Genomic DNA, 18,402 nt, shown 5'->3' on the forward strand with positions numbered 1-18,402 from the left:
GTGTCTGGACTCAGTTGAAAAGCCAGGTCTTGAGTCTCTTCCTGAAGTCCGCCAGCGAGGATGATGTCCAGAGGTGGAGGGGAAGGCCGTTACGGGTCTTGGTGGCAAGGTAGGAGAAGGAACAGCCTTCGCTGTGGCTTCATTGTGCAAGGGCAAGGGAGGCACAGCAAAGGTTTCTGAGTGGTTGGTGGACTTTCAGGCAGTGGTTCATGTATGCTGGTTCTTGGTCGTGGAGGGCATTGTAGGTGTGCGTCAATATCTTGAATTGGCATCTTTTTTGGACTGGGAGTCAGTAGAGGTTCCTAAGGTGTGGGGTGATGTGGGCCTTTTTGGCAGGTTGATGTTGAGTCTGGCTGCTGAGTTCTATATTTTCTGGAGTCTTCTCATGAGTTTGGTGTTGGTTCCTGCGTACAGCTCATTGCCGTAGTCCAGCTGGCTGGTGAATTGGGCTTGAGCGACGGATTTTCTCGTGCTGATGGGGAGCCATTTGAAAATTCTTAAAAGCATGGGAAGAGTGTGGAAACAGGGGGAGGAAACTGCATTGATTTGTCGTTTCATGGTGAGTTTGCTGTCCAGGATGATGCAGAGGTTGTCGGCGTGGTCTGTCAGTGTGGGTCCGAGTTTGGCGGGCCACCAGGTGTCATTCCAAGGGGAGGTGTTCTTGCCAAAGATCAACACTTCGGTCTGGTCAGTGTTGAGCTTCAGACACTTGACCTTCATCCAGTCGACAAAATTCTTCAAGTAGTTGTGGAAGTTGGTCTTCATGGTGGTGGGGTCAGCTGAGAGCGAAAGGATGATCTGGGTATCGTCGGCGTATGATACGATGTTGAGATCGTGGGTTCTAACGATATTGGCTAGAGGTGCCACGTAGGTGTTGTAGAGGGTGGGGCTGAGGGATGAACCTTGTGGGACACCACAGATGGTGCTCTTGGGCTCCAAGGTGAAGGAAGGTATGCAGATTCTCTGAGTTCATCCCATGGGGAACAATGCAATCCATCTGAGTGCGTCTCTCTGGATCCAGATGTGGTGGAGTCTCTTGATGAGTGTGTGATGGGATACAGTGTTGAACGCTGCAGAAAGGGATAGGAGGGAAGCCGGATTGGGAGGTGTCTAGCAGGTTAGTTCTCTCTACATGCTCATTGAGCTGCTGGTTGATAACCTTCTCAAGGATATTGGCAGGGACAGGGAGCAGCAAGATGGGGTGGAAGTTCTGGAGTACGCTGAGGTCAGCAGAGGGTTTCTTGAGGAGAGGTCTGACTTTGCACGTGTTTCAATGCATTGGGGAAGGTGGCTATGGCGATGGATGCGTTGAGGGATGGTGGTGAGTTGGCGGCTGAAATCTTTACTCCCTAGGTTCAAGAGGCAGTGGGAGCAGGGGTCCGTGGGTGCACCCGTGTAAATGGAGTTCATGCTGGCTGTGGTGTTCTGCATGGTGTTCTGTTCCCATGTGGTGAGTGGCTGGTCAGGGGAGGCATCTGTTGGAGTTAAGTGGCTGTAGAAGTCGGTGGGTTGGGGCTCGAAGTTTATGTAGATTGTGGATATCTTGTTGTGGCATTGGTTTGCTAGAGCGTCACAGAGTTCCTGTGAAGAAGGGATCGTGATCTCGGTGGCTGTTAGGCAGGAGAACTCTCTGATGATGCTGTAGAGTTCCTTGGTGTGGCTGGTGCTTGCTTCGATGCAGTCTGCTAGGGCATCTTTTTATGCATCTTTGAGTTGTTGTTGGTATTTGTTGAGGGCTGACTTGAAGATGGCTCAGTCTGTGGTGTATCTGCTGGTGCTACATCAATAAGGACATTGTTCCAAGTTGGAGGTGAAACAATATTAGTGACCACCTACTCAACGGGGAAAGTAGAAGAATTACAGAGAGGGGAAAAGAGAGAGGGAGAAAGAGAGAAAGTGTGGAAGGGAGGAAGAAGTGGAGGGGAGGGAGAGGTGAAGTTGAAAAGAGGCAGAGAGAACTATCCCCAGTATCAAGGATCCAATCCCGAAGGGGAGGACTCAGTGTAGCCTCTTGTTTGCCCTCACACACCCCAAAGGATGTCTTGCTTCATCATCGGGCTTTTTATTGCTCCTCGTCGGGCCGGCGCTGCAATGCCCGACGGTCCCCCGAAGGGTCTCTTTTGCGGAGATCTTTTAAAGAGAAAAAGCCGATAGGTGAGTGCGAGTGTGTGGGATAAAACGGGGGTAAAAGGAAAGGATCCAAGAAACAGGTGGATACGTGCGTGCAAAGTTAGTGAATAAAATTACCTAGGGGTGTCCAACTACGCTTTTTTAATGTTGCAGGACCCCTGGTAAAATAAAAAGACCAGAAGGTCAGGGAGTCACTAGTGGGCGCAAGGTGCTTATGTGACTCAGAAAAAGGTCGACATGTTTCACGCCTGCTTTGCCTATAAAGGTCAGTGGCGTTTCTTCAGGACCTAACTATGTGAAAGGATGTGCACGGTATATACGGGGGTTCCAGGGATTGGGAAGGTAACCCGCGTCAGTAAGAGGGTGTGTTTGGTTCAAAACTGCGGGGTGCAATGACCTAATCAGCAGTGTAAGTCTAGGAGTAATTTCCTCAGAGCATTCCAAGACTTGTGTTACCCTTGTGTGTATGAGTGAGGGCTTCCTAGGCTTGGCCGTTGGCTGCCCGCGCCCTATTTGGGTTGCATCGGGGGCCGGCTCATTCAGCACCTACCCTCTGCCAGCGGCTGCCTGTTGGTAGTACCACTGACTTACACTGCTGATGAGGTCATTGCACCCCGCAGTTTTGAACCAAACACACCCTCTCACTGACGCGGGTTACCTTCCCAATCCCTGGAACCCCCGTATATACCGTGCACATCCTTTCACATAGTTAGGTCCTGAAGAAACGCCACTGACCTTTATAGGCAAAGCAGGTGTGAAACATGTCGACCTTTTTCTGAGTCACATAAGCACCTTGCGCCCACTAGTGACTCCCTGACCTTCTGGTCTTTTTATTTTACCAGGGGTCCCGCAACATTAAAAAAGCGTATTTGGACACCCCTAGGTAATTTTATTCACTAACTTTGCACGCACGTAACCACCTGTTTCTTGGATCCTTTCCTTCTTACCCCCATTTTATCCCACACACTCGCACTCACCTATCGGCTTTTTCTCTTTAAAAGATCTCCGCAAAAGAGACCCTTCGGGGCACCGTCGGGCATTGCAGCGCCGGCCCGACTAGGAGCAATAAAAAGCCCGATGATGAAGCAAGACATCCTTCGGGGTGTGAGAGGGCAAACAATAGGCTACACTGAGTCCTCCCCTTCGGGATCGGATCCTTGATACTGGGGATAGTTCTCTCTACTACTTTTCACCTTCACCTCTCCCTCCCCTCCACTTCTTCCTCCCTTCTACACTTTCTCTCTTTCTCCCTCTCTCTTTTCCCCTCTCTGTAATTCTTCTACTTTCCCCGTTGAGTAGGTGGACACTAATATTGTTTCACCTCCAACTTGGAACAATGTCCTTATTGATGTAACAATTAATACTGGAGCATGGACATTGGACCATAACTAGCTCCTGGTCCCCCCCTTCTTTTGTTGATATAGTCTCTGCTGGTGCGCCATCTTCTCTCCAGTTGTTTGCAGCTGTGCTTCAGTGGCCTGAGTTCTGGAGTGTATCGGCTGGCTTGTTTGGTGTGTCTGTTGGCCTTGACTGATTTGATGGGGGTGACTAGGTCAGTAGCATTGGTGAATTCCCTAGTAAAGTGCATTACATGTGCCCAGGGCCTGTAAATGAAATGCTACTAGTGGAGCTTCAGCACTGATTGCGCCACCCACTTCAGTAGCCCCTTTAAACATGTATCAGGCCTGCCATTTCAGAGCCTGTGTGCACAGTTTTAAACTGCCAGGTCGACCTGGCAAGTTAACCCTCTTGCCAGCCCCAAACTTTCCATTTTAATACATATGTCACCCCTAAGGCATGCCATGGACAGCCCAAGGGCAGGGTGCAGTGTATTTAATAAGTAGGACATGTTCTTTTAAGTTTTACATGTCCTGGTAGTGAAAAACTCTTACATTTATTTTTCAGTATTGCAAGGCTTGTCTCTCCCATAGGATAACATTGGAATAACCTTATAACATTTTGTAAGTGTAATTTCCAATTGGGAAGAGATGGAATCCCCTTGTTTGGTGTTTCCTGAATCACAATTTAAAATCACAACTTTACGTGAAGGTCAGATTTTAAATTGTAATTCTAAAAATGCCACTTTTAGAAAGGTTGCCTATTCTTACCATAGCCATTTGGTGTCTTCTGCCTATCTCCGAATACACGTGTGAGGTGGGTGACAGCTGGGCTTTGTGCATTCCTTCTAGACAGCCACACACAAAGGGAACTTAGGTGTGACTGATGTGCCATCCACATCCTGATGGGCCGTCCCGGGCAGGATGGGAGGGAGGAGTTGATACTTACACCTGAATAGGCTGTGTCCTGTCCCCACACAAAGGGCTGCATAACCCCCTGTAGTGAGCCTGGAGCCAGTGCAGGAAGGGCAGAGACTATGTGCACTTCAAAGGCTTCTCTTTGAAGTGTTCTCCACTTCAAAGGCACAACAAGGAAACAGTACTGGACCTTAGACACTATCAACTCAGTATACCTATGGACCTGAGGAAATTCTACCAGGAAGAAGGCCTGCTGTGCTGCTGAAAGGACTGTCACTTTGCTGGACTCCTGCTTTGCTGTGCTGAGATGATGACCTGCTGCCCTCCTTGCCTGGAAATGAAAAGGACTGGACCTGCATCTCTCCAACCCAGAACCAAAGTGACTCTAAGGGCTTGCTGGCTTACCTCCTGTTTGAAGTTTCAGGGACATCAAAGTCTTCCAACCACCCTCCTACAGCACCTGGAGTCTTTCATCTGAGAGTTTTGCCCTGCTAAGTGTTGTCAATCATGTCCTGGGCCTTGGAAGTGTGAATAAAGTGCTGCACATGGCAAAATTCATGCCTCGCTGTCATTGTGCCGCTCGGAACCAGCGCATCTACTTCGACGACAATATATCGCGGCTGCTGTGAGGATCGAGTACATTGCTTCGGCGTGGAGCATCACCTACTTTTCTGATGCATCTCCAACTTTACGCAGCTTGGAACCAACGCATTGCGTACATCCTAAAAATCAATGATACACATTGCCTCCTCTGTTCCAAGCCTCGAATCTTTGGCAACGACGCAAACAAGGTACTTTGCAGCAGGACAGGTTTGGTCCTTGTATCCAACCCGCGCTCCATCATGCTCCGCCTGAATGTTTGGATTTGAACCAGTCCAGTGCGATCATATAGCCCTGGTTGGCGTCTTATGCTTTTTAAGCACTATAATTCAAGATATTCTTTAAAAATGTATAACTCTAGTTCTACTTATTGGATTTTTGCCGTTTTGGTCTTCTTGTATTCAATAAACTAAGCACTATTTGCCTAACCAGGTGTGGTATCATTTGGTGTGGTGTTTCCACTGTTTTAAGTGTTGAACGGATACTTTCACATTGCCTCTTAAATTAAGCCTGACTACTCTGTTCCATGCTACCAGAGGGTGAGCACAGGTACATTTAGGGTTTGTATCTGACTTACCCTGACTAGGACTGTGGTTCCTGCTGGACAGGGTACATACCTCTGCCAACCAGAAACCCAATTTTTAACAATACTTCTCCCAACATTTCTGTTGAACGTGCAGATATGTATCTGGGCCAAGGATTATTCTCCTTGGAATAACCTGAGGTGGTAACAATTGTTTACAGAAATACAATGTTAAGGCCGTGACTGAAATATAAATCTTAACAGGTCATCCTTGTTAGCTGAAAGCATACAGAGTAACTATGAGGCGGGTCTGGTGACTTAGTGAACTAATGCGTCCACTGTAGGGGCCTGTGTTTGAACTCATTGTCGCAGGTTCCAATTTCAGCAAGTCCACTCAGCCTTTCATCCTTCTAAGGTTGATAAAATGAGTACCATTGAGTTGGGTGACAATAAACATCTGTTATTCAAACTCGCCCAATATTGTTTGCGGAACAACTTGCCCTCTCATATGGTCAGACCACTCAAAAATCAAATTCTGTATTATGGGACCTAAAGAGCACAATGCCCCTAAAACACACACCATTAGGAGTTACAGACAGTGGCACAAACTGACACCCACTCTCTTCCAAGACACCTTTGTTCCACCACAGTATTCCGACTCCGACAATGTAGAACGTCTAACGGCCTTTCAGGCAAGCATGAAGTTCACAATAGACACGCTGGTACCCCTAAAAATATCCCCTGTGGTCTCTAAACGCCCACAGACACCTTGGTACACCCCTAATCTCCAAACTGAAAAAAGCCAATGCAAGAAACTAGAACGACATTGGCGACGCACACACGACCCCCACGACAAAGAAAGATTGAAATCTGCTCTGACCAAATACCATAGCAACCTGAAAACCGCCCGGAAAATGCATATTGCAAATCTACTTGATCAGGCAGATAACTCCCCCAAAGTACTATTTAAGGTCCTCAAATCATTCATCAACCCTAAAGCATGTAATACGGAGGAGGCGCCATCTCCGATTCTATGTGACAATATTGCAGGACATCTCACATTAAAAATAGATAATATCTACAACAAGATCACTGCGGCCAATGGCTCCCAATCAAGCCGCATATCCGAACCCCCCCTTATCACGCCTAGCACCTATAAAATAGAGGAATTTCCTATGAATATCTACTAAAAATCACTAAATATGACTCCCCTTTTGCTCCCTGTGCCCAGGACGCTACGCTGATTGTGGGGCCCTTGAATCGCCTGAAACTACGGGACTGCGAGGACCGGGGAGCATTGCGCTCCGTTAATCTGGCTCACCTGTTCCTCTTCCCGCTGGTCACCTCTCCGACGCCACGCCTCGCGGCCCCCGCTGCGCGGGAGCCGCTCGCAGGCTCCACCACCATCACTTAAGAACTCGGCTGGTGCATCGAAGGTTGGGTTTCCCTTTTGCTCCCTGTGCCCAGGACGCTACGCTGATTGTGGGGCCCTTGAATCGCCTGAAACTACGGGACTGCGAGGACCGGGGAGCATTGCGCTCCGTTAATCTGGCTCACCTGCTCCCCTTGCTGAAGCCCCGCCCACTTCATTACTTAGTTCCGTCCACGTGAATCCGCAGCGCGGATCGCAGCGCGGGCGAAGCCCGGGCCAAGGGCGGGCCCGTTGTAGCCCGTTTGAGACCGAGAGAGACCGGACCGGGCCACCTCTCTTTCACCCACGGACCATTCCGTACGTGCTTATTTTACTGTACTCTTATTGCACTTGGTTATAATTATTTTTATACTGACCTGTGGAGGGTACATTGTTGCTTATAATTTTATCTGCTTATTGTGTTACATTTTAATCGAGCATGGCAGCTAAAGAGGGTAGAAACCATGCGACTAAAGGCAACCTCACCGGTACACTAGATCAATTTATAGTAAGAGCTAATTCGGTGATTGATCAGGGTATTGTCCTCATGGAGCGCAGAGTGTCGCAGGATTTGGCCCAAGCAAGAAGGTCTTCTTTGGGCCTCCTTGCATCTGCACGCACCCCAAATGGCACTGGTGCGAGCAGTAATGTCCTCCCTCTGACCCAATTTGTTGATGACACCTCAATTAGTGATCTTTCGAGTGACAATGATCCTACGATCAACTTAAAAATTACACCTCCCCCGTGACTAGGTTGGGACCGATTCTGCGGAAAAAAAGGGTTACCAAGGAAGGGCCGATTTCAAAAACCAAGCCAAAAGCAATTAGGCAAGTTAAATCAAAATCAGGGGGAGCTAAATCCGCACAACAAGGCACAGCCTTGGTTACCGATTCGGTGGCCAGAGAGGGACAGGGCAGTCGTACCCCTCCTTCAGCTTCGACTTTTTCCAACTCCCCTGGGGAGCACCCTGCTCAGGTACCAGTCTCTCCCACATTTATGCCGCAGTCACTCGGGGACCCATTGGCTCCGCAGAAATTAGATCTTCTGCTGCGTACGTTATTGGTACCCCTGGAATCTAGGTTGGAGGGAATAGTGACCCTTCTTACCAAGCTAGAACACCAAATTAAGGGTCTAACTGAGGGTGCCATCAATAGTAAAATACTCCCCACATGCTCTTGTAACTGTCATGGTACCACTATAGTTGGGGTTTTACCAGTCCCTATGGCCCAATGTATAGCCCCACGGCCACTATCCGTCCCAACAGACACAGCATTGGCACCTCCAGCCACTCTTAACACTCCCTCACTAGTACAACATGAAGTTAGGTCCCCCACTGACCATCACATAGATAGTAACATCTCGGGAGAGGCCCCCCTGATTAATAATAGTGACAACGTGAGGACAGCGAGAAAGCGAATTCAGGATGAGGCTTCCAGGCCTATTTCTAGAATAGATTTGCCCCCGGAAGCTAGTCCCTACCTGGTTGTCCTTACAGGGGTCCCCGAAATCAATGATCACAGCATTGAGGAGTTCTCCAACCTGAAAAACAAGGCAATCCATTGGCTTTCTAATTTTAGGCCCTTGCCACCGCAGGTTAGTTGTGAGATCATTATGGTCAGAAGGGTGGGGTGGGTAGGGCACACCCCTAAAAATTTAACCGGCGATTGTGTCATAGTTAACTTTCGGGACGCCAGGACAGCAGACTATATCTGCAATTGGGTAAAACCCCGTCTAGACACCAAAATCGGGGTGCGTTCCCTTTCCTACTTTTACCCAAATGATCACCTGAAGATAGATGAAAGCGGCTGGACCCTTATCCCGCATTTGCTAAGGAGAGGTGGTGGGAAAGCAAGACATATCCCTTCTGGTGCACATTGGGCCTATCCTGTCTGTTCAAACAGGTTCAGCTGTCTCGACCAGGTTGATTGACTGGCTAAGTCCAACTATGTTGCTCAGGGGTCCATGGGGGGTAGTACCTTAGGTCTAGAGCCCATTGAGTTGCCTAAGGAAGGGAATCTGACTCCTGCTACCAAGGGGTACACCTCTAGTACAGTGGGGACTAGTAATAGCAATATTATTGGTACTACCCAAGTGTATTCTATGCAGCCTTCTGCTACCCTCCCAATGCCAGCCACTTTCCAGAGTGCTAGTCCCACCCCTACTGGGGAAATTGATCCCCTTCAGCAGAGCAGTACTCCTTCTTTACCAGATCCCTCATCTCATTGTACGCTTCGTCCCCAATGCATGAACCTTCTATCATGGAATGTGGCAGGCCTAAAGAATAAGCTAGCATGTCCTGCATGGGGTTCCTTTGTGGACACTGCTGATGTGATTCTATTGCAGGAGACCTGGGCTAGGGAGGAGGTTCATAGAGCCGGGTTTGCGTCCTTTAACATCGCAGCACGGTGGGGAGGCAAGGGCCGCCCTTCTGGTGGTCTGACAACATGGATAGGCGTACATTTGGGCTGCAGGGTGGATTTGATTCAGACTAATTCGGATGATATCCTATGTGTTCAACTGTCCTGGCCTAACTTATACAAACTGGCAGTTGTGAATGTTTACTCACGTCCCACTGCTATGGCTAAGGAATCTAACACCGTAGGTGAATTATCAGCCCTTCTTGAATCCTTGGACCATGATATTCACTGTGTAATTGCAGGAGACCTCAATTGCCACTTCGAGCCCCTCCAAGGGTTGGGTGAGGGGGCACTGCAGGATGAAGATGAGTTTTGGGGCATCCCGCAGTGTAGGACCACCTATGCAAAGGCATGGACCCCATTGGCTATGCAGATTATGACTTTAACCCTGCAATTCTCAGTTAGGGCGGTCAATGGTCGGATGCCCTCGGACATTCCCTCCAAATGTACCTATAACAAAAAAGATCAAGAATCCCACCTGGACTACTTCATGGTTCAGACCAGGATGTGGTCCAAAATTGTGGACTTGGAGGTTGTGAATAGATCGGACAGCGATCATAACGCCCTGCTGTTGAAAATGGAATTGCCAAAATCTGCTTACACCCACACGGAACCAACCGTCGACTTAGGATTGGTTCTTACAAACAACAGGAGGAGGATTAAGTGGGAAACCCTGTGCGAAAGGCGGGATGCATTGCCAAGATTATACTCTTCTATCCTTCCCCTGCTCAAAATGTCAAGTGATATCTGGGCCCAAGAGCGGTCTAAGGACAACTCTGCACGTCTTCTCAATGTCCATCGGGATCTAATTGATACCCTTGCAGACTTTTTAAACCCTATCGCCCCCACCAGGCATCCCAGGACCGCCACCTCATCCTGGTACAATGCCACATGTAGGAGTGCCAAATCTGCTTTGATTAATGCCATCAAAACCGGCAGTGACAGGCTAACAATCTGTTCACTCAGGACTGCCCATAAACAAGTTCTAAAACAGGCAAAGATAGATTGGGATTGGGACAGATGGGAAAATTTATCATCTGCTCTTGCCAACAAGGAATCGAGTAGATTTTGGGCCATTGTGAACTCAGGGTGTGCGGAACCCCGTAATGCAATCGAAGTTAATCTTGATCCGGGGGTGTGGGAATCCCACTTCAAAAACCTTTACGCCGCCACCTCTGATTTAGATCTTTTGCCCTTTCAGCCATCCTCTGCGGGGGACGCCGAAGTTTTGGAATTCTCCGTAGATGATGTTAGGAGTGCCATAGGAAAACTGGCAACGGGAAAAGCACCTGGTATAGACAAGATACCCGGGGATGTTTAAAGATCAGCCTAAGATATGGGCACCGTATCTATGTGCACTTTATAACTCAATCTTGCATGGCATAGAGGTTCCGGGCTCTTGGCTGGGAGCGGAAATTATACCTATATATAAAAAGGGTTCTCCTCTGCTCCCCGTTAATTATAGGCCCATTAGTCTCATTGACGTCCCACAAAAAATAATGGCAAGACTTATCTTAGATCGCTTGCTGGACTGGATCAATGAGAATGAAATCCTCTCTCCCTATCAGGCTGGTTTTAGAAGTAAAACATCTACCATGGACCAGATCTTCCGTTTAGTAATGTTGTACTGGAAGACTGTGGTATTGGAGGGTGGCAGCCTCCACATGGTTTTTGTCGACTTACGCTCTGCGTTTGATACAGTTCCTAGGGGTAAACTTTGGGCTGTTTTGCGTGATCTGGGCGTACCCAATTTCTTATTAGGTATATTGGTGAGGCTGCATACTGAGAATTTTGCCCAGGTCAGGTGTGCAAGAGGAGGTGTATTGTCCGCTAGGTTCGCTGTCAACAAGGGAGTTAGGCAAGGGTGTGTCCTGGCCCCTACTCTGTTTTGTATATATGTGAATGGACTGATAGCCAGTCTGGATGCAGTCCCCAACAATGATGCACCCAGGTTGGCAGGAAGGAAAGTAGCAGCTATAATGTTTGCTGATGACACCTTGCTCCTTTCCAAGACATCAATGGGTATTCAACGTACATTGGAGGGATTTAACAAGTTCTGTAGAGAGCATGGACTACAGATTAATGTTGATAAGACCAAATACATGATTTTTAATCCCCCGTTATACACTAGGCCACCACCTACCCTTGATTCGGTCGCACTTGAGAGAGTTCACACCTTTCAATACCTAGGTGTCACACTAAGCGAAAAACTCTCCTGGGGCCCACACCTTGCTAAATCTCAACTCAAACTGACTCAAATAGCTGGGGGAATTTTAAAAATGACAAACGCCTCCACTTATAAACCCATTAGCCCTAGCCTTGAAATCTATAAAATGAGGGCTAGAGCGGCTGCATTATACGGAGGGGAACTCTGGGGGCACGTCAATAGACCAGGATTGATCAAAGCTGAGAACAATTTCCTGAGACAGCTGCTCTCGCTCCCCCAAAGCACACCTTTATTACCGCTGAGGCTCGACTTGGGTTTACTTCCCATCCAGGAGGAATTAGCCATTAAACCTCTCAGGTTCTGGAGGAGGATCTGGCTGACCCCCGAGCTAGAGCAGTATAAAATCGAGCTCCAAGAAATACTGAGATCAGGCAGGGCAGCACATATCCCTTGGCTTTCGTACATAAAAGCCGAATTTACGAATTTGGGTCTTGCAGATTTGTGGGCCAATCCAGTAGTAGCGTGTAGGGAGATCTCAGGGAACACATTCACTGAGTTGTACAGATCTCGATGCTCCAACGCATGGCTCCATGACTCAAAGAATGGTACCTTGGTAAAAGCATTTATAGAGATTAAATCTGTCTACTCATTCGAAGCATTTCTGGATGTAATTTTCCCTGTTTTGGCTAGGAAGCTATACATACAATGGAGGTTTGGGGCACTCCCCCTAGCGTGTCTAATAAGTAAATGGACCCCGACTAGGTCCTCACATTGTCCTGGCTGTGGTATGATCAAAGAGGACGAAAGTCATATTCTTTTCTTCTGTCCTCTATACAGTAGAGCAAGGCGGAAATGGATCGTACCTATCTGTAGGAACCTTGGATTTAGGAAGTGCTCAGACGCACTAAGGGTCCTTAAGACTGAAACTGCAGGACACATTGTATTTGCTCTAGCTAAGTATCTGCATGCTTTCTGGATTAAAAGGAGTTTTATACTATCAAATACTGCCTAGCAGCCGGGCTTATATTTTGCTTGTGTAATTTCAGCTACTGCTATAATGGTGTATCCTATCAATGACCTCAATTCCTGATCTGTATTTGCCAAAGTTATTTTAGATGCTGTTTTAACATCGTAATTTTTAATGTATATAATACTTTATGTACTCTTTTATGGCTGAAATATTGCCGAAATAAAGATTGAAAGAAAGAATGACTCCCCTTTAGACCTGATCCCAGCCAAGACCACCATCTTGCTTGCCAATCAGCTCGCTGCCCCTATTTGTTCCATCTTAAATAGCTCCTTAAAGGAAGGTAGGCTCCCCAAGGAATGGTAAAGCAGCTCAGATCTTGCCCATCAGGAACAATACCAAACTTCCCCCAGATGATGTCGCTAACTACCGTCCTATTACATTACTCCCCCTACTAAGTGAACTACTAGAGAAGCACATTAATCAAAACACCTGTCCGAATTCATAGAATCCTCCAACTGCCTCGACCCCTCACAATCAGGATTCCGACCTAGACACAGTAAAGAGTCGGCATTGGTGACAGTCACAAACAGCATCTGAATTCTAGCAGACAATGGTCAGGCAGTGCTTTTTATACTGCTTGACCTGCGTGCAGCATTCAATACTATCTCCAACCAGATCTTGCTGGGGAGACTCAGAGATATAGGCATCCAGGGGAATGCTCTAAAATGGATGACTAACTTTCTGGCTGAAAGAACTCAAACCATCAACCTTGGCCCTTTTAGATCACAGACCACCAATGTTACTAAGGGAGTACCCTAGGGTTCATGTTTGAGCCCTACCCTATTTAACATTAATGTTACACAGCTTGCAAACCTATTGAGAAACTCAGGGTTCATACGAAATTCATATGCCGATGGCACACAACTGCTTCTCTCTTTCGATCAGAATAACACCAGCATTCAGACTACCTTCTCGGAGGGCATGAAAACAATCACTGATTGGATGAGTAACAACTTCCTTCAGTTGAATGCTTAGAAAACAGAAATTATGTTATTCAAAGAAGCAGTAACAAGGTGGTCACCCAATTGGTGGCCAGGAGAACTGGGCACGGCCCGGCCCCAAAACAAGTGGTAAAGAACCTAGGGGTCCAAATTGACCAGAAGTTAAGCTTGGAGGAGCATGCTACCTCAACCACTGGGGCCTGTTTCCATATACTAAGCCTTCTTCGCAGAGTCTTCCCCCTACTCCGGCAATCCACACGAAAAACCCTGATACAAGCATTGGTCCTAAGCCGTCTGGACTACTGCAACGCTCTGTTGATCTCAGCCAAGGAATCTTCCTTAAACAGACTGCAAGTAGTCCAGAACACGGCAGCCCGATTAGTGACCAATGCCCCCCCCCAGAACAGCTTCACTCCCCCTACTCCGTAAGCTGCATTGGCTACCCATTCGCAAAAGGATTAAATTCAAAATTTGCTGCAAGTTCTATAAAGCCCTAAACAACTTGGGACCAAGGTATATGACAGACAAGCTGGTCAGATACATTCCCTCCAGGACCCTCCGCTCAGGGTTCAAAGATCTCCTTCTCATACCTCGCATAAAACAGGCTCGGTTGAGGGGGAAATCTTTCTCCTATTTGGCCCCAGTATATTGGAACCAGCTGCCCATCCACCTCCGTCTCTGCTCCAACTACCTAGCCTTCAGAAAGCTGCTAAGAACCACGCTGTTCTGATCTTCCCCGCACTGGTTGTCAAGGCCTGTCACAGCCCGGAGATACCCCGGTTGGGGTGATTCATGCGCTCTATAAATGATATAAATAAATAAATAAATTCAGTGCCAAGATACCCATTGCGGTGAACATGAGCTTTACAAACACTTACATGTTAGGATTTAGAAGATCTTTTTTAGGTTCTACGGGCCTCATTTATGAAAAGTGACGCATCACTGCGTGAAAACAGTGATGCGCCACTTTTCACTGCGCCCTCCCTGCGACTCCAGTGATGCGTCATATTTACAGTATGACGCATCATGTCGCAAGGAGTCACAGATACGTCAGTATTTCTGACGTATCTGTAGGCGCAAAAGTGACGCATCGCTGGAGTGTGTCACAAAAGTGACGCAACTCCAGCAATGTGTCCTTTCACATGGGGCAAGCCCCATGTGAAAGGGCCTGCGTCAGTCTTACGCCTGCTGTGAGGCAGGCGCAAGAAATTGACGCATTTGCACACTAGAAGTGGCGCAGTGAAATCTCGTAGATTTCACTGCGTCACTTCTACGACCCTTTGTTGCGTCAAAACGCCCCCCTTGCATACATTATACCTGGCGCAGGTATAATGTGGCGCAGGGGTTTACAAAGTGACGCATCTACCTAGATGCGTCACTTTGTAAATATGGCGCAACATGGCGCATGTTTTATGCCACTGGTGCGTCACAAAAAGTGACGCACCGGCGGCGCAAAAGTGACGCAGGGGCTCATAAATGAGCCCCTACATTTTTATTCGATCTATGGTGCCTCGGGTAAATTGCCCAGTCTTTGCTAGGCCCAGCACTGTGAGTGTATGACAAATTAATCTTTTCTGTGATGAGACAATAACGTTTCCTTATCATTGACTGTGTCCAAAGTCACATAGAACTCCACTCTTGATAATGCTGATACACGCAAAGAGCTATTTTCTTAAAATAACTTACAGGCCCTCAGAGATCTGTTATTGATGATAACCAGAGTTGTGCTATTGATCTTACCCAGGCTCATTTTCCCCACATACATCCAGTGTTACTCAAAACTATGTTCTTTTTTGGACCAGAAAACACACTTTGCTTTTAGAACCCATCTCTCTTTAACTCCCAAGCTCACATAAGAGCTTTGCTTTTCATAACATAGAGCCAGCAACACTTAAGCTCTTGAAAATGCAAAGGTACTCAGTAATCTTATCGCAAACAGCTCGCGAAGAATGGGCGGCTTTCTCAGATGAACCGGAGGAATCACACACCTTGCCACTGTTACTTGATTCAGGCTCCTCCAGGGAACTGATCTCCAGCATACATATTGTCTTAAAGGCAGACCATAGGGTTGATGTGTCAAAAATCCAAGATAGATGATTGGCAGACCTGCTGTTACCACTTACAGAGAGGGAGGGGCTACAAGCGTTTGTGCAGGTTCAGGCGATAGCCAGTAATGCTCGTTTCAAACTCATTAAATTTTATTATTTGCATCTCACGTATGTGACACCTCAGTGATTATCCAGTTTTGATGCAGGGCACCCTCCAGCATGCTCCCGGTGTGGTGTTGGGTCCGCGGCGTTCCTCCACATGACTTGGGACTCTGCCCGGCTTCTGATATACTGGACAGAAGGATTGCATATGCTGCGGGACGTTACGGGAGTCCATGTTGAGGCTTTGGATAAGCATGTTTAGACTTCTGGGTGTTCTCCCAGTCCCCAAAACCGGGTTTCGTATGTGACACAGATTTGCCCTTTTGGGACTCGTGTTGGCTAAATGGTGCAATGTAAACACTGGATACACTCCATACCCCTCCACGCCCGAGTGGATAAATGGAGGGCTGATTTGAGTGAATGGGGTGTGTCTGAGTAACGTCATCTACGATTGGTTCGCACTGATGAAAACACAGATGCGACCTAGAGATTTGGGGAGATATGTTGGGGAGCCTGATGTCCGATAAGAGTCTCAGGGGTGCAGCGTTGGCTCCCTCCCTGGTAGCGGGATCCGCCTTGCCCATATTGGCACAGAAGACTGGTCCCTTGCATTTATGATTGGTGTTGCATGAGGGTTTCGGATGTGGGATGCGTGTGGTCAATGGCAATACTGATGATGGGAATGTTTGTGATCCCGTATATGTGCCCTGTGGGATGGGGGCTCTGTGTGCCTACCGGATGTTACTGAGTTCTTGATAGATCACAAACCTGTATTGGTTGATAGAGCCGTCCATTGCCCAACACCCTGTGCCTACATTCCGGATGACCCTCTACCCATTGTGACAGTGGTCTGCCCTAGAAGCCCGGAGGCCAGGATCATGTATATCCTGCTCCTGTTAATTGTTAGGGGATCCTGTGGGATCTCATCTGCCCGACTCTGCAATGTTCATTTCCTGTTTTATTGTTATGTTTTATCTTGAATACGTTTATCTCCATGGGGATTGTACTGCAAGTCAATATAAAGATCTGTGTTTTATATTGTGGCTCCTGGTTTGAGAGTACTGAGTGTTTACCCGCTCTAATATAGAAGGTTGCACTGCTAGTCTATAATTGTATGATAATCCTTGTTTTTTCTTGTCATTGCTCCTTGACCTGGTGAGACAACATGTACTGAGTCTTTTGTGCAATTCTGAATAAAAAACAAGTTTAAAAAAAAGGCACTCAGTAATCTATTGTAAGGTTATAATACCGGAAGTACATCAGCAATCTTTTTTTTATAATGTCCAGAATTGTTTGAGCTCTCCTCTGCTCCAAATTGCACTGGCTGCACTTTATTCGCATACTCAGTCAGAGCTATTCTCTTGTTATTTCCAAAGCCCACTAAGACCTCTGCTTCTAGTCTTAACCTGGCCTACTCAAAGCTATTCTCATAAAACATGGACTCACTCAGAGTTCTTCCCCTAACAATACACAGACTCTCTCAGTTCTTCTCTTGTTAATATCAAACTTGTCCAAGGATCTGCTACTCATTGCACTTAAATTCACTCTGGGGTCTACATTTGATGTCTCTGATTAAATCTACAGTCACTCATCATCCTGCTCCTGATAATGCACAGGTGTAATCAGTGTTTTACCCTTGTCAATCCTGACGCAGACTGTGGACTTGGCCAGTCACCGCTCTGCTGCTGATGATGCACAGGTTTAATCAGTGTCTTACCCTTGTTAATCCTGACTAATTCTGTGGACTTGGTCACTCATTGCTCTGCTCCTGATGGCTCACAGGTTGAATCAGTGTTTTACCCTTGACAGTCCTGACGCAGACTGTGGACTTGGCCAGTCACCGCTCTGCTGCTGATGGTGCACAGGTTGAATCAGTGTTTTACCCTTGACAGTCCTGACGCAGACTGTGGACTTGGCCAGTCACCGCTCTGCTGCTGATGGTGCACAGGTTTAATCAATGTTTTACCCTTGTCAATCCTGACGCAGACTGTGGCCTTGGCCAGTCACCGCTCTGCTGCTGATGGTGCACAGGTTTAATCAGTGTTTTACCCTTGTCAGTCCTGACGCAGACTGTGGACTTGGCCAGTCACCGTTCTGCTGCTGATGGTGCACAGGTTTAATCAGTGTTTTACCCTTGTCAGTCCTGACGCAGACTCTGGCCTTGGCCAGTCACCGCTCTGCTGCTGATGGTGCACAGGTTTAATCAGTGTTTTACCCTTGTCAGTCCTGACGCAGACTGTGGACTTGGCCAGTCACCGTTCTGCTGCTGATGGTGCACAGGTTTAATCAGTGTTTTACCCTTGTCAATCCTGACGCAGACTCTGGCCTTGGCCAGTCACCGCTCTGCTGCTGATGGTGCACAGGTTTAATCAGTGTTTTACCCTTGTCAATCCTGACGCAGACTGTGGACTTGGCCAGTCACGCTGGACTTGGCCAGTCACCGTTCTGCTGCTGATGGTGCACAGGTTTAATCAGTGTCTTACTCTTGTTAATCCTGACGCAGACTGTGGACTTGGCCAGTCACCGTTCTGCTGCTGATGGTGCACAGGTTTAATCTGTGTTTTACCCTTGTCAATCCTGACGCAGACTGTGTACTTGGCCAGTCACCGCTCTGCTGCTGATAGTGCACAGGCTTAACCAGTGTTTTACCCTTGTCAGTCCTGACGCAGACTGTGTACTTGGCCAGTCACCGCTCTGCTGCTGATGGTACACAGGTTTAATCAGTGTTTTACCCCTGTCAATCCTGACGCAGACTGTGGACTTGGCCAGTCACGCTGG

This window comes from Triturus cristatus, chromosome 6 (assembly GCF_964204655.1).
Source record: "Triturus cristatus chromosome 6, aTriCri1.1, whole genome shotgun sequence".
Lineage (NCBI taxonomy): Eukaryota > Metazoa > Chordata > Amphibia > Caudata > Salamandridae > Triturus > Triturus cristatus.